This window comes from Macrobrachium nipponense, chromosome 32, assembly GCF_015104395.2.
Source record: "Macrobrachium nipponense isolate FS-2020 chromosome 32, ASM1510439v2, whole genome shotgun sequence".
Lineage (NCBI taxonomy): Eukaryota > Metazoa > Arthropoda > Malacostraca > Decapoda > Palaemonidae > Macrobrachium > Macrobrachium nipponense.
Window position 1 is genome coordinate 17,706,854 of NC_061094.1, and position 10,000 is coordinate 17,716,853.

General features: G+C 37.7%; 1 protein-coding gene across 13 annotated transcripts in view; it reads right to left on the reverse strand.

Moving 5' to 3' along the window:
* Window positions 1-10,000, reverse strand: part of LOC135207246 (1-phosphatidylinositol 4,5-bisphosphate phosphodiesterase-like) — a 712,917-nt gene that overhangs the window by 652,679 nt on the left and 50,238 nt on the right. Inside the window, exon 1 of one of the 13 annotated variants that reach the window (XM_064238885.1) lies at window positions 3,951-3,993. The exons of 11 other annotated variants lie outside the window; for them this stretch is intronic. The gene's annotated coding sequence lies outside the window, so the exon portion shown is untranslated. Of the gene's footprint in view, window positions 1-3,950; window positions 3,994-10,000 lie in introns of those variants that run through there. One more of the 13 variants, XM_064238886.1, reaches the window with a different exon arrangement.

Here is a 10,000-nt window from a genome sequence, read left to right on the forward strand (position 1 = left end):
AACTATAATTTTCAAGAAAGATAATCATAAATGACTAGCACAAAAGTGACTGGCCTAAGCCGTAAACTCGGATCACATATTTTACGTAACGTTCTCAATAAGTGGTACGTATGACCAAAGCCCAAGTCTCTACTCACGTCGCTTGTTGAACATGTGACACACATGGTTTTAGAAACAAATAACTCCCGCTAAGAGCAGCACAAGGTAAAGAAAATACGATAACACTACTAGCTGACTTTGTTCACGGAATGTTGGTGAGGCATGAACAGAATAAAAAGGTTGGATTCCTATCAAACAAATAAATACAAGCAGCAGCCAGGCCGGGTGGAAGGAGGAGACGGGGAGAATACCCTAAACCTCCCGGAGAAAGTGCCTTTAGTTAACAGACGGGGTAGTAGTACCTTCCAGCCAACCACTATACTGTACTACAATACAAACACTACGGTGTCTGCATCCCACACACGCCCCTCCCTACCTTCCTACTATGTTCAGGCCCTAAAGATACCTGGACGGGGTTGCTTCACCCCAACTCAAACACTCTCCTGACAACGTTTGATCGTTCCTCCGTGGCAAGTGTTCATCTTTTTTTTTTTTCTACATTCTTATTGAACCCGTATACACCGGTCGAATAAACCTCAGCATTTCGTTTTAGTGTGTTTTTTTTTATTATTAAACAATTGCTTGATCATAAAAAAGCTTCGTAGTAGTATAAAACCTACACTGGTGCAATTTCAGAGATTCTATTTCCCAGGTTAGGCTAAATTTGTTCAAATCAAGACGGTATCCTGTAATTTATTTTCTGCGATGCTCATACGTCCTCTAAAAATACGAAACTGTTCGTATACACTCAATTCCCCAGCTGCTGGAGGATGTCTACGTATGTTTCCTAGACCCACGCATTCGAAGAAGGTCACATATTCTTCTGCAACCCTCAAGAGAACATTAACAGTGTTCTTGGATTTCAGCCTAGCACAGTTCCCACCCACCTAATTGTTATTCATTGCCCCAACTTAAAGTCAGAACACAACTTAATATCAGATAACTCATAAAACTATCGCTTTTTTTATTCTCTCTTAGAAGATCTTAGATAATCTTAGTCAGGCAATCCTGTTGAAACCGTCTTCAACTATCTTTAAATGAAGTAGGTCAAATTCGACTTTGAAATCATTTACCTTGCAAACCATGCAATAAAATCGCCTCGTTAACTCCAATGTGATCTTGCGAGAGTTCACTCAAACGATACTCTCAACCTATCAGGGCCACTTATTCCATCACTCAGTCAGCCCAGCCCAAGGTTTTAGATATGGTTACCGTCGACTCCACGCTGTACTCAGCCGTTACTTGAACGTTCATCATCGATTAGTAGGTGGTGTCAAACTGATTTTTTTCCTTTCGATTTTGACGACGGGAGCGTATTTATATACCTTCTTAACCCTGGAACACTGAACGTGGGTATAGATTACCCAGAGTAGGTGACGTCATTCGTGTTCCATCCTCTTCCCCACAAGCCAGCGCGCTGGGACTCAGTATAGCTTCAGTCTACCCTATGGGTTTATAGGGGGAAGTCGCGTCGCTCCAATCCTCTGCCTGGATTTTGCGCTACAGACGTGTTCGGGTACCGTTTACCCACGTTCAGTGATAAGAGTATATAGAAAAAAACTGGGGTAATGTGTACAACAAAGAAGAATGTGCTCCTCCTTTCAAGTATGCACACACAGCAAGTAGTGAATTATGTCACCGGAAAGCCTAACATAATTGAATATTATAATGAGACAAAAGGAGGGGTCGACAAAAAGACACGTTTCAGGTGTCACAGCTGCCGCCAACCTGTTTGCCCGAGCCACTACTTCCCCTACTGCTGTGATTGCATATAAGGCTGAGGTAGGTAATATACTATATAAAACTAAGATTTTGAGTGATAATGTGTGATAAAGTATAAAAAGAAATATAATAACACATATATTCCACAATTTGTCATTTCTGGTGCACTAAAAAAAGGGTGTTTTCCTACTCTCTTCCCTACAGTTCCCGCATCCCCCGTGCCTTGAGACCCCCTGGGATGAGAGCCTGACATCCTTGGAAGCGTGTGGGAGCATCTGAGCGATTTTTTGGGGAGGGTTTTTTTTTGCTTAATTTTTTTGCAAAAACATTCAAATTTTTTCACTTTTTTACATTCCTTTCTTTTTGCTTTTTAATTCAAGTTTCTGAAAGTAAGTATTCTAATTTAATAGTTTCATTACTAGGTAATAGGGTTATATTTAGTGTGTAAGGGATAGGATTAATAAATTTGCATATTTACTATTTTTCTTTAATTTTCCAAAATCGGGTATAAACTACCCACGTTCAGTGGCCGTGTAACAGGGAAACGGGTTCAGTGTTCCAGGGTTAAGTATTTCCTAAAATTTGTTTCTAAGTAACCAGTTTCAGTCTTAGTGTTACTACCTACATCGCCTAATAAATATTCGCAGTTTAATACCAATAAAAAGAAAGAACAGATAGAAATGATCCCCGAGTTGACAACAGTTCAACAGGCCGTGGCGGTAGCGTTGATAGGCCCGTTACGTCATGCATATGAAATTTCTACATGTAATTCCTCCAATGAAGTACGTAGGTCGTGATAACAAAAACAATTAGATTTCAGCTGTATCTGTTCTTATGAACTGATACAGTTCGGTATCGACATTGTATAATACAACTGCACTTAAATGAAATCGTTGCAGCATGACTGAATAATAGAAGCAACTGCAAGATAAGAGGACTTTCAAGGAGTTGATTGACAAATGTGTCTAGCAATCTGGACAGTGTAAAACATCAATATTTGAACGAAACATATTTCTCATTTCTGTTGCTAATTTTAAAAACTGAAGCGTTCCACGAAAAGTCAATAACTATAAAGGAAAAAATTTTTTATGGTGCTTTTTTTTTTTGTGCTCTTCAAACATTTACTTTAATGCCGAAAACTATTTAAGGTACTAACATATATATGATATATATATATTATATATATATATATATATTATATATACATGTGTGTGTGTGTGTGTAAGTATATATAAAATATTAATATATATTATATATATATATGATATATATATATATAATATATATATATATATACACGATATATATTATATATATTATCTATATATATCTATATTTATATATATTATAAGAAATTATATATATATATATATATAATACACGTATATATATATATTATTATTATTAATATATATATATATCTATCTATTCTATATAACTGTGAGTGTGAGTGAGTGAGTAGGTTTCAATTTGTCATAAGCATAAATTTATTTTTGCATTCTCACATACCATGATAAACATCAGTGTCACTGAGTCTCTCACAAAAAAAATAAATATATTATCTTAGGCACGTCACCAACAGCTAAGGTTTCTCGTTTCTTCTGTCAGTATAATTTTTTTTTTTTTATTCATCCATTATGTTTCGATTTCGTTTGGCTTGTTTTCTTGATCATCATTACTGGTTTGGCCACTTATGATGATCATTATTATGAACGCTCAGAGGATTGTTTCTCTCCCTCCGTGCAAATTCCCGAAATGTATTGCACCAGCACCGGTTTCTTACCTTGCCCTAGGTTAGGTTAGGATGGGTTAGTTGGGTTAAGTTAGGTTAGATATTATGGGTAATTTGGCTGAGGGAAACATAATTAGATTATTTTCAAGAAGATTCTATGATTAGTTTTTAGGACAGGGCGTCCCGCTTTTTTTTTCAGGGAAGGTTCAGTACTCGGTTACAGTTGGGGAAATATGCTTCCGGGTCCCCGGGAAGGGAAGCTCATTCACCGCACTGCCTCTCTGTCTGGAGGGGAAAGGCAAGAAGAGGAAAAGGCGGCGGTAGAAATGATGGAGTAAACAGAGCGTCGCGCCTCACATTCCGGACGCTTGCCAACAAACTGTTCATATTTCCTTACCTATCACCAACCGCCACCGCCCATCACTAAACATCTTCTTTAAGCCTCACGACTCAAGTCCACGTACCTGTGGGCGATGGGAAAGAAAGGTAATAAGAATCTCCACCTTACATGACCTTAATAGTATGCTAATGCTGACTATCAATTGGATTTACTTATATGCAGATATAGAACAAAGGATATCAGAATTGTCAGTGTATATTTTGATATCCACATGGCTATTTATAAAAATGGATTGCATTTCCCCAAATTCAAGCTAATGTTCACCGTTCGGGTACCTACTTTTTCTTTTTCACCGTACAAGACTCATTTCACTCATTCTTAAAATTGATTGTCACTATTAACCACCATATTTATACTATTCAGCAATTGTTATAATCACAAGAACAACTGTAGCATCTACGAATCTGTGAATAACCTCCTACAATAATTTAACTTTAGTACAAAATAATAATTCAGTTTACATTCAACTTCAGATACATCAAATCTTTCAGAATTTAAGCAATAAAATATTTAACAAACCAAATGTTCAGTCAATTCTAACAGATTACCTGAACCACGCATTAATGTGAATGAAGATAACCTCAATATTATGTTATTGTTAGTCCAGACATTTCATGGTGACCGAGTTGCCAGTTCTGACACTGGCTTGTCTGAATCTAATTGAATAAAGAATTTAGGCCAAAATGCCAAGCACTGGGACTTATGAAGTCATTGACCGCTGAAACGGAAATTTACAGTAAAACGTTTGAAAGGTGTAACAAGAGGAAAACAGTAAAAGGTTTGAAAGGTGTAACAAGAGGAAAACAGTAAAAGGTTTGAAAGGTGTTACAGGAGGAAAAAAACCCTCAGTTGCACTATGAAACAATTGTTAGGAGAGGGTGGAGAGTAAAATGGAAGAAAGAGAATATGAAAGGAGGTACAGTACAAGGAACGAAAGTGTTTGCTGCTAGGGGCTTAAGGACTTTAAGAACTTTAAATAACGCTTACAGTGCACCGCATAAGGTGCACTGCCGGCGCTACCCCCATACGGGGGATACTGGCTCGTCAATGCCCTGCGAGCAAGGATATGCACAGACAGTAAGGATCACTTAATTACAAACAGCCAGAAGGATAATAAAAGAGAACGTCGCAACGCATACCCCCCTAGCCAATGAGATTGTTCCTTTGCATAAGCAACGTCTGAATGAAGGAACTAATTTCGCATAAAATTTTCGCGATAAAATACGAATGAGAAATCGCACTGAACTGCCATCATGAGGCTATTCCCTTGTCAAAGATTTTCTTTCTTTTGTTCTTAACATCTGGTGCCCTATTATTCATTCTATAAAAACAATTAAAAAATCTAATTTTGACTTGAGAAGCAGCACTTTTGAAGATATTTTACACCATCAAAACTAGTCTTCTGTTCAATGTCCAGACGCTTATCATGAAGACATCCGTCAGCTCCAACAGTACTATTACCGGAGCAAAAAAGAAGCGACAACCGCCACCTAGAGTTTTTTATTCAAAACTATGTGAAAGCTAATAAAAAATGGACAATATGGTAAGATTATCGTCTGAAATGTAGAATTTACTATAGCAGTAAGGCACCTCTTTTTAATTCTCATTTCACAACTTGACCAATTCATAGAGCGTAATTATGTCAAGCGATATAGTATTTAAAAATGCTTTCAAGTCAAAGACAAGGAAAATAATCTATCCCAGTGTTCACATATGACATTGTATCTGACCTACTTTTTCTTTCATGTACCCCTAAGGCAGGGGTGCAATTTGTATTATGCTCAGTCGGTCTGTTTATTTGCCTGCCTAGTTCCACGTTGGCCGAGTGCATTTCGCGCTCGGCTACCAATCCGGTGGTCCGAAGTTCGATTCTCGGCTCGGCCAACGTGGAATCAGAGGGATTTATTTCTGGTAATAAAAATTTATTTCTCGATATAATGTGGTTCGGATCCCACAATAAGCTGTAGGTCCCGTTGCTAGGTAACCAATTGGTTCCTAGTCACGTTAAAATATCTAATCCTTCGGGCCAGCCCTAGGAGAGCTGTTAATCAGCTCAGTGGTCTGGTAAAACTATATACTTAACGTATCTGCCTGCCTACTTCCTATCTTCTAAACTGTTTTCCCTGTTACACTAATTGCCAAATAGAGTAGTTTGGCTGAAGCATGTAGTTCACTAAGGATTCTCTTTTTCCTCTCCCTGCGCTGTGCTATCCTGCAGAGCTCAGGTTGGCTCTCAAGTCTAGTTGGCTGAAAATAGGGTAATTTCATTAGCTATGGTAAAATTTTAAGGCGCCATTAAGTGGAGCTACAAATGTTGACATTCCTGGCCGCTACAGTTCTTTCAGGCTTGCCATCACCGCAGATGTGAACGCAGTCTCAATGCTCTATTTTAAGAATTTCGAGGTGGTATGCTCTACCACCCTTTGGCTTCTACCGCTAAATTCGATTAACCGGTGCCATATTTTCCTGACACTTCATATTTGTCATGTTCCAATGACACTATTCACTGAACTTTCAAAAAGAACTCTTTGACTTCCTTTTACATCAAAAATCTTATTCAGGAGCAACAATGACAAAAATAATAACAGATATTAAAAAAAAAACGAAATAAAACTATGGAACACAACTGTAAAACGCGAAAAGTTTGAACATTTTAGAACGCTCTGCTCGTACTTGTGTTCTGTGCGAGAAATAAAACTCGAAACTCCCCCAAAAAAGACTTTTCCCAAAAGTATTGGGATTCTCTCTCTCTCTCTCTCTCTCTCTCTCTCTCTCTCTCTCTCTCTCTCTCTCTGTCAGGTCATACGTGGACATGTATTTCCCGTCACGGAAGCAAACAGAAAAAAAAAAACCACCACGGAGTAACTTCGAACAATTCCAGATGGCTATAGGCTGCATATGACACACAGCTACATTCCTAAACATTTAATTATATCAGCATCTCACTGGCATTGGATTCATCAGAACGAAAACTGATAGGAAATGTCCCACGAAAAATAGTCATCGGCAACGAACTGGTATATAGTATGTCTTGTCTGTAACTCTGCGAATAATAATGCAAATGTTCAAACAGGGAGTGATACACCAGCAACTCAGTTTATTAGATACTTCGAGGGTCTGGCGTTCTGATAAGTTACAAGGACCGTACAATCTACACTTGAACAATTTGATAATATCCCACAGCTACAACAATAGGCAAGCAAAAAAAAATCAATCATTCAGATGATAATCTAGAGGGTCGGGTAAGTTGAGGAGACATACGATATTCAGACATGTATTCAGAATATTTCATTGTGCAGGTCTTGTGCACCCGGCCATAGCTCTTGAAATACGTTGGGTTACGACAGTAAAGAAGGACAGCAACGTAATACCTTTCAAGGCGATATACCATAAATATCTAATCCTGCAAAACACAAAAACAGTCTTGAAAATGCTGTTTCTAAAACAACCCTAATATATAAAATTTTACGTAATTTATTTATTTATTTTTGTCATCTAGTGCACTTCTTTCTCGGGTGATGAAGATAAGAAATGAGAATATTCACATGTTAGTCAGCCAGGTCCTTAGGAAAATGAAACAATCTTCAGAATGTGAAAACTTATTGCAAATCATTCCCTCAAAAACACCACCATATTCCCATCTTTTATGTTAGCAGAAATACATCGGGGGACTCGCTTCAGAACTCGTTAAAACACATCCTTCCTAGTTTAGGTGCATAATTGACAGCTTGAATAAGTGCAATCAAACTATCCATGCCTCCTACAAATATATATATATATATATATATATATATATATATATATATATATATATATATATATATATAGTATGTATGTATGTATATATGTGTGTGTGCGTGCGCGCGTGTGTGTTTGTGTGTGTGTGATATTTCCTTTTTTAGTAACATTCATGTTTTCAAAGTTTTCTACTGCCAGTCTTTACTTGAACATGGTCCGTTTTTGCGTCGACTCTAGTACACACACACACACAAACACACACACACACAAACCTTTTGCTTTTGGTCAGTAATGTTACAGAGGCAGCTCTCAGAAAAATACGAGTCATATTTTGAACGAGAACATATGTACCTATCAGGTTATAGTAATAAACTCTTCAGCGCAATAACGATAATCATTTCCCTTTTGGGAAACTTTCGATGAACATCGTAATGACAACATTAGGGTGGCTCCAAAGTATTTTATAGATTAATGAGAACTTTTTTTATCTCCTAAAAAACACTCGCTTACATGTAAGTCAGTATGAGGAGCACCAGTACGTAATGATAAAAAGGGGGAGGGGTGTGAGAGACGAGAGAACAGCAGGTGATTCTTTTCCCAGGACCATTCTTGATAAAAATGGTATGATATCTAGTTGCACCCAAACACCATTACATTTTCCTTAAATCATGAATCAGATGATCAGTGACATAAAACATATTGACATTACAGGGTATAGAATTATAATCGAATTATAATGCCATACCCACAAAAAACAGTATTAGGCCTATTGCCTAAACTCTATCCATCTAGTCAGATCATAATTTAACATTATACCAGTATCGAGGACCTATATTATCATTATTATTAGCATTGCTATTGTACATTCAGAACAAGACTCAAAGTCATTAACTTGCTTTGTAAGCTTTCACAAATCAAACTCCCCGGAGAGAATACAGCGAAAGGATAACGGAAAAGGCTAAGAAGGGACAAATAAATCTGAACACCATAACAAGTATTGCTGCGGCAATGGTGAATGACACTTTCAAGAAGTATTGCAACCTCGCCTAAATGAAACGCTCGGACATCAATAATACTGCAGGAAGGCGCCCAGCACAAATGAATGGATCTAGATTCACCCATTGTTACTACTGTCTGAACGCATCGAGGTGGAAATGATATTATCACAAGTACCATGATAGGCAGACTGACTATCAAGAGACAAATGACTGAATTCAAGTCAGGACTCTTAAGGGCCCTATATACTGAACGATTGTCGTTATCGACGAACGCACACGCTATTCAGACAGTAGTATGAACGATCTCCGCACCAATTTCAATCTGAAAAAAGATTTTGTCTCGGGAAGACGTGCCATCATCTCTAGAAGAGTTGTGCGCGATAGCCTTAATCGGCAGACAAACACATACATTGAACCACGATATAGTAGTGACAAGGTAGTCCCGCTCTAGCGACGAATATGGGACTCATTTGCGCATGTGATTTTGTGACGTCACTTAAACTGGTCGAAGCGACAATTTACTGATGTAAACATAGGGATAAATGCCTTTGTTACACTTTGAAATGCGATTTAATAAATATCCCTCCATACATTTTAGCGATGAAAACGATTTTTGACACATGAAATATTGTAGTTCGTGTCAATATCGATATTGGAGAAATCGAATAGGCTAAATTTTGCACAAATAAGGTTTTTTTTGTGTGAAACGTTTAGAGACTGGCGGGATCCTGGAGACTGAGGTCACGGGATTTTCACCACGGTATTTTGAAACTTCCCTGTCTTGGTCTTGTGTGCATTTTATTGTTTAAAAGTTTATTGCCTTTTGTAAGTTGTTCTTTGGCGCGAGTACGCCTTTCAGTTCATGTATTTTGTTAAATTAAACCTTGTTAATTTAACAAAATACATGAATAAAAGGCGGACTCGCGGCAAAGAACAACCTACAAAGGAAATCAACTTATAAACAATTGATAACGAGGTTCCAAATGCACACAAGACCAAGACAGGGAAGGTTCAAAAAATAGGTGAAAATCCCGTGACCTCAGTCTCGAGGATCCCGCCAGTCTCCAAACGTTTCACACAAAAAAAAACCTTATTTGTGCAACATTTCGCTTATTCGATTTCTCCAATCTCGATATTCACATAAACTACAATATTTCATGTCAAAAATCGTTTTCATCGATTAAATCTATAGAGGGATATCTATTAAATCGCACTTCAAAGTGCAAAAAAGGCAATTATCCCTATGCTTCCATCAGTAAATTGTCGCTTCGACCGGTTTAAGTGACGTCACACATTATGGTCGGTTCCATA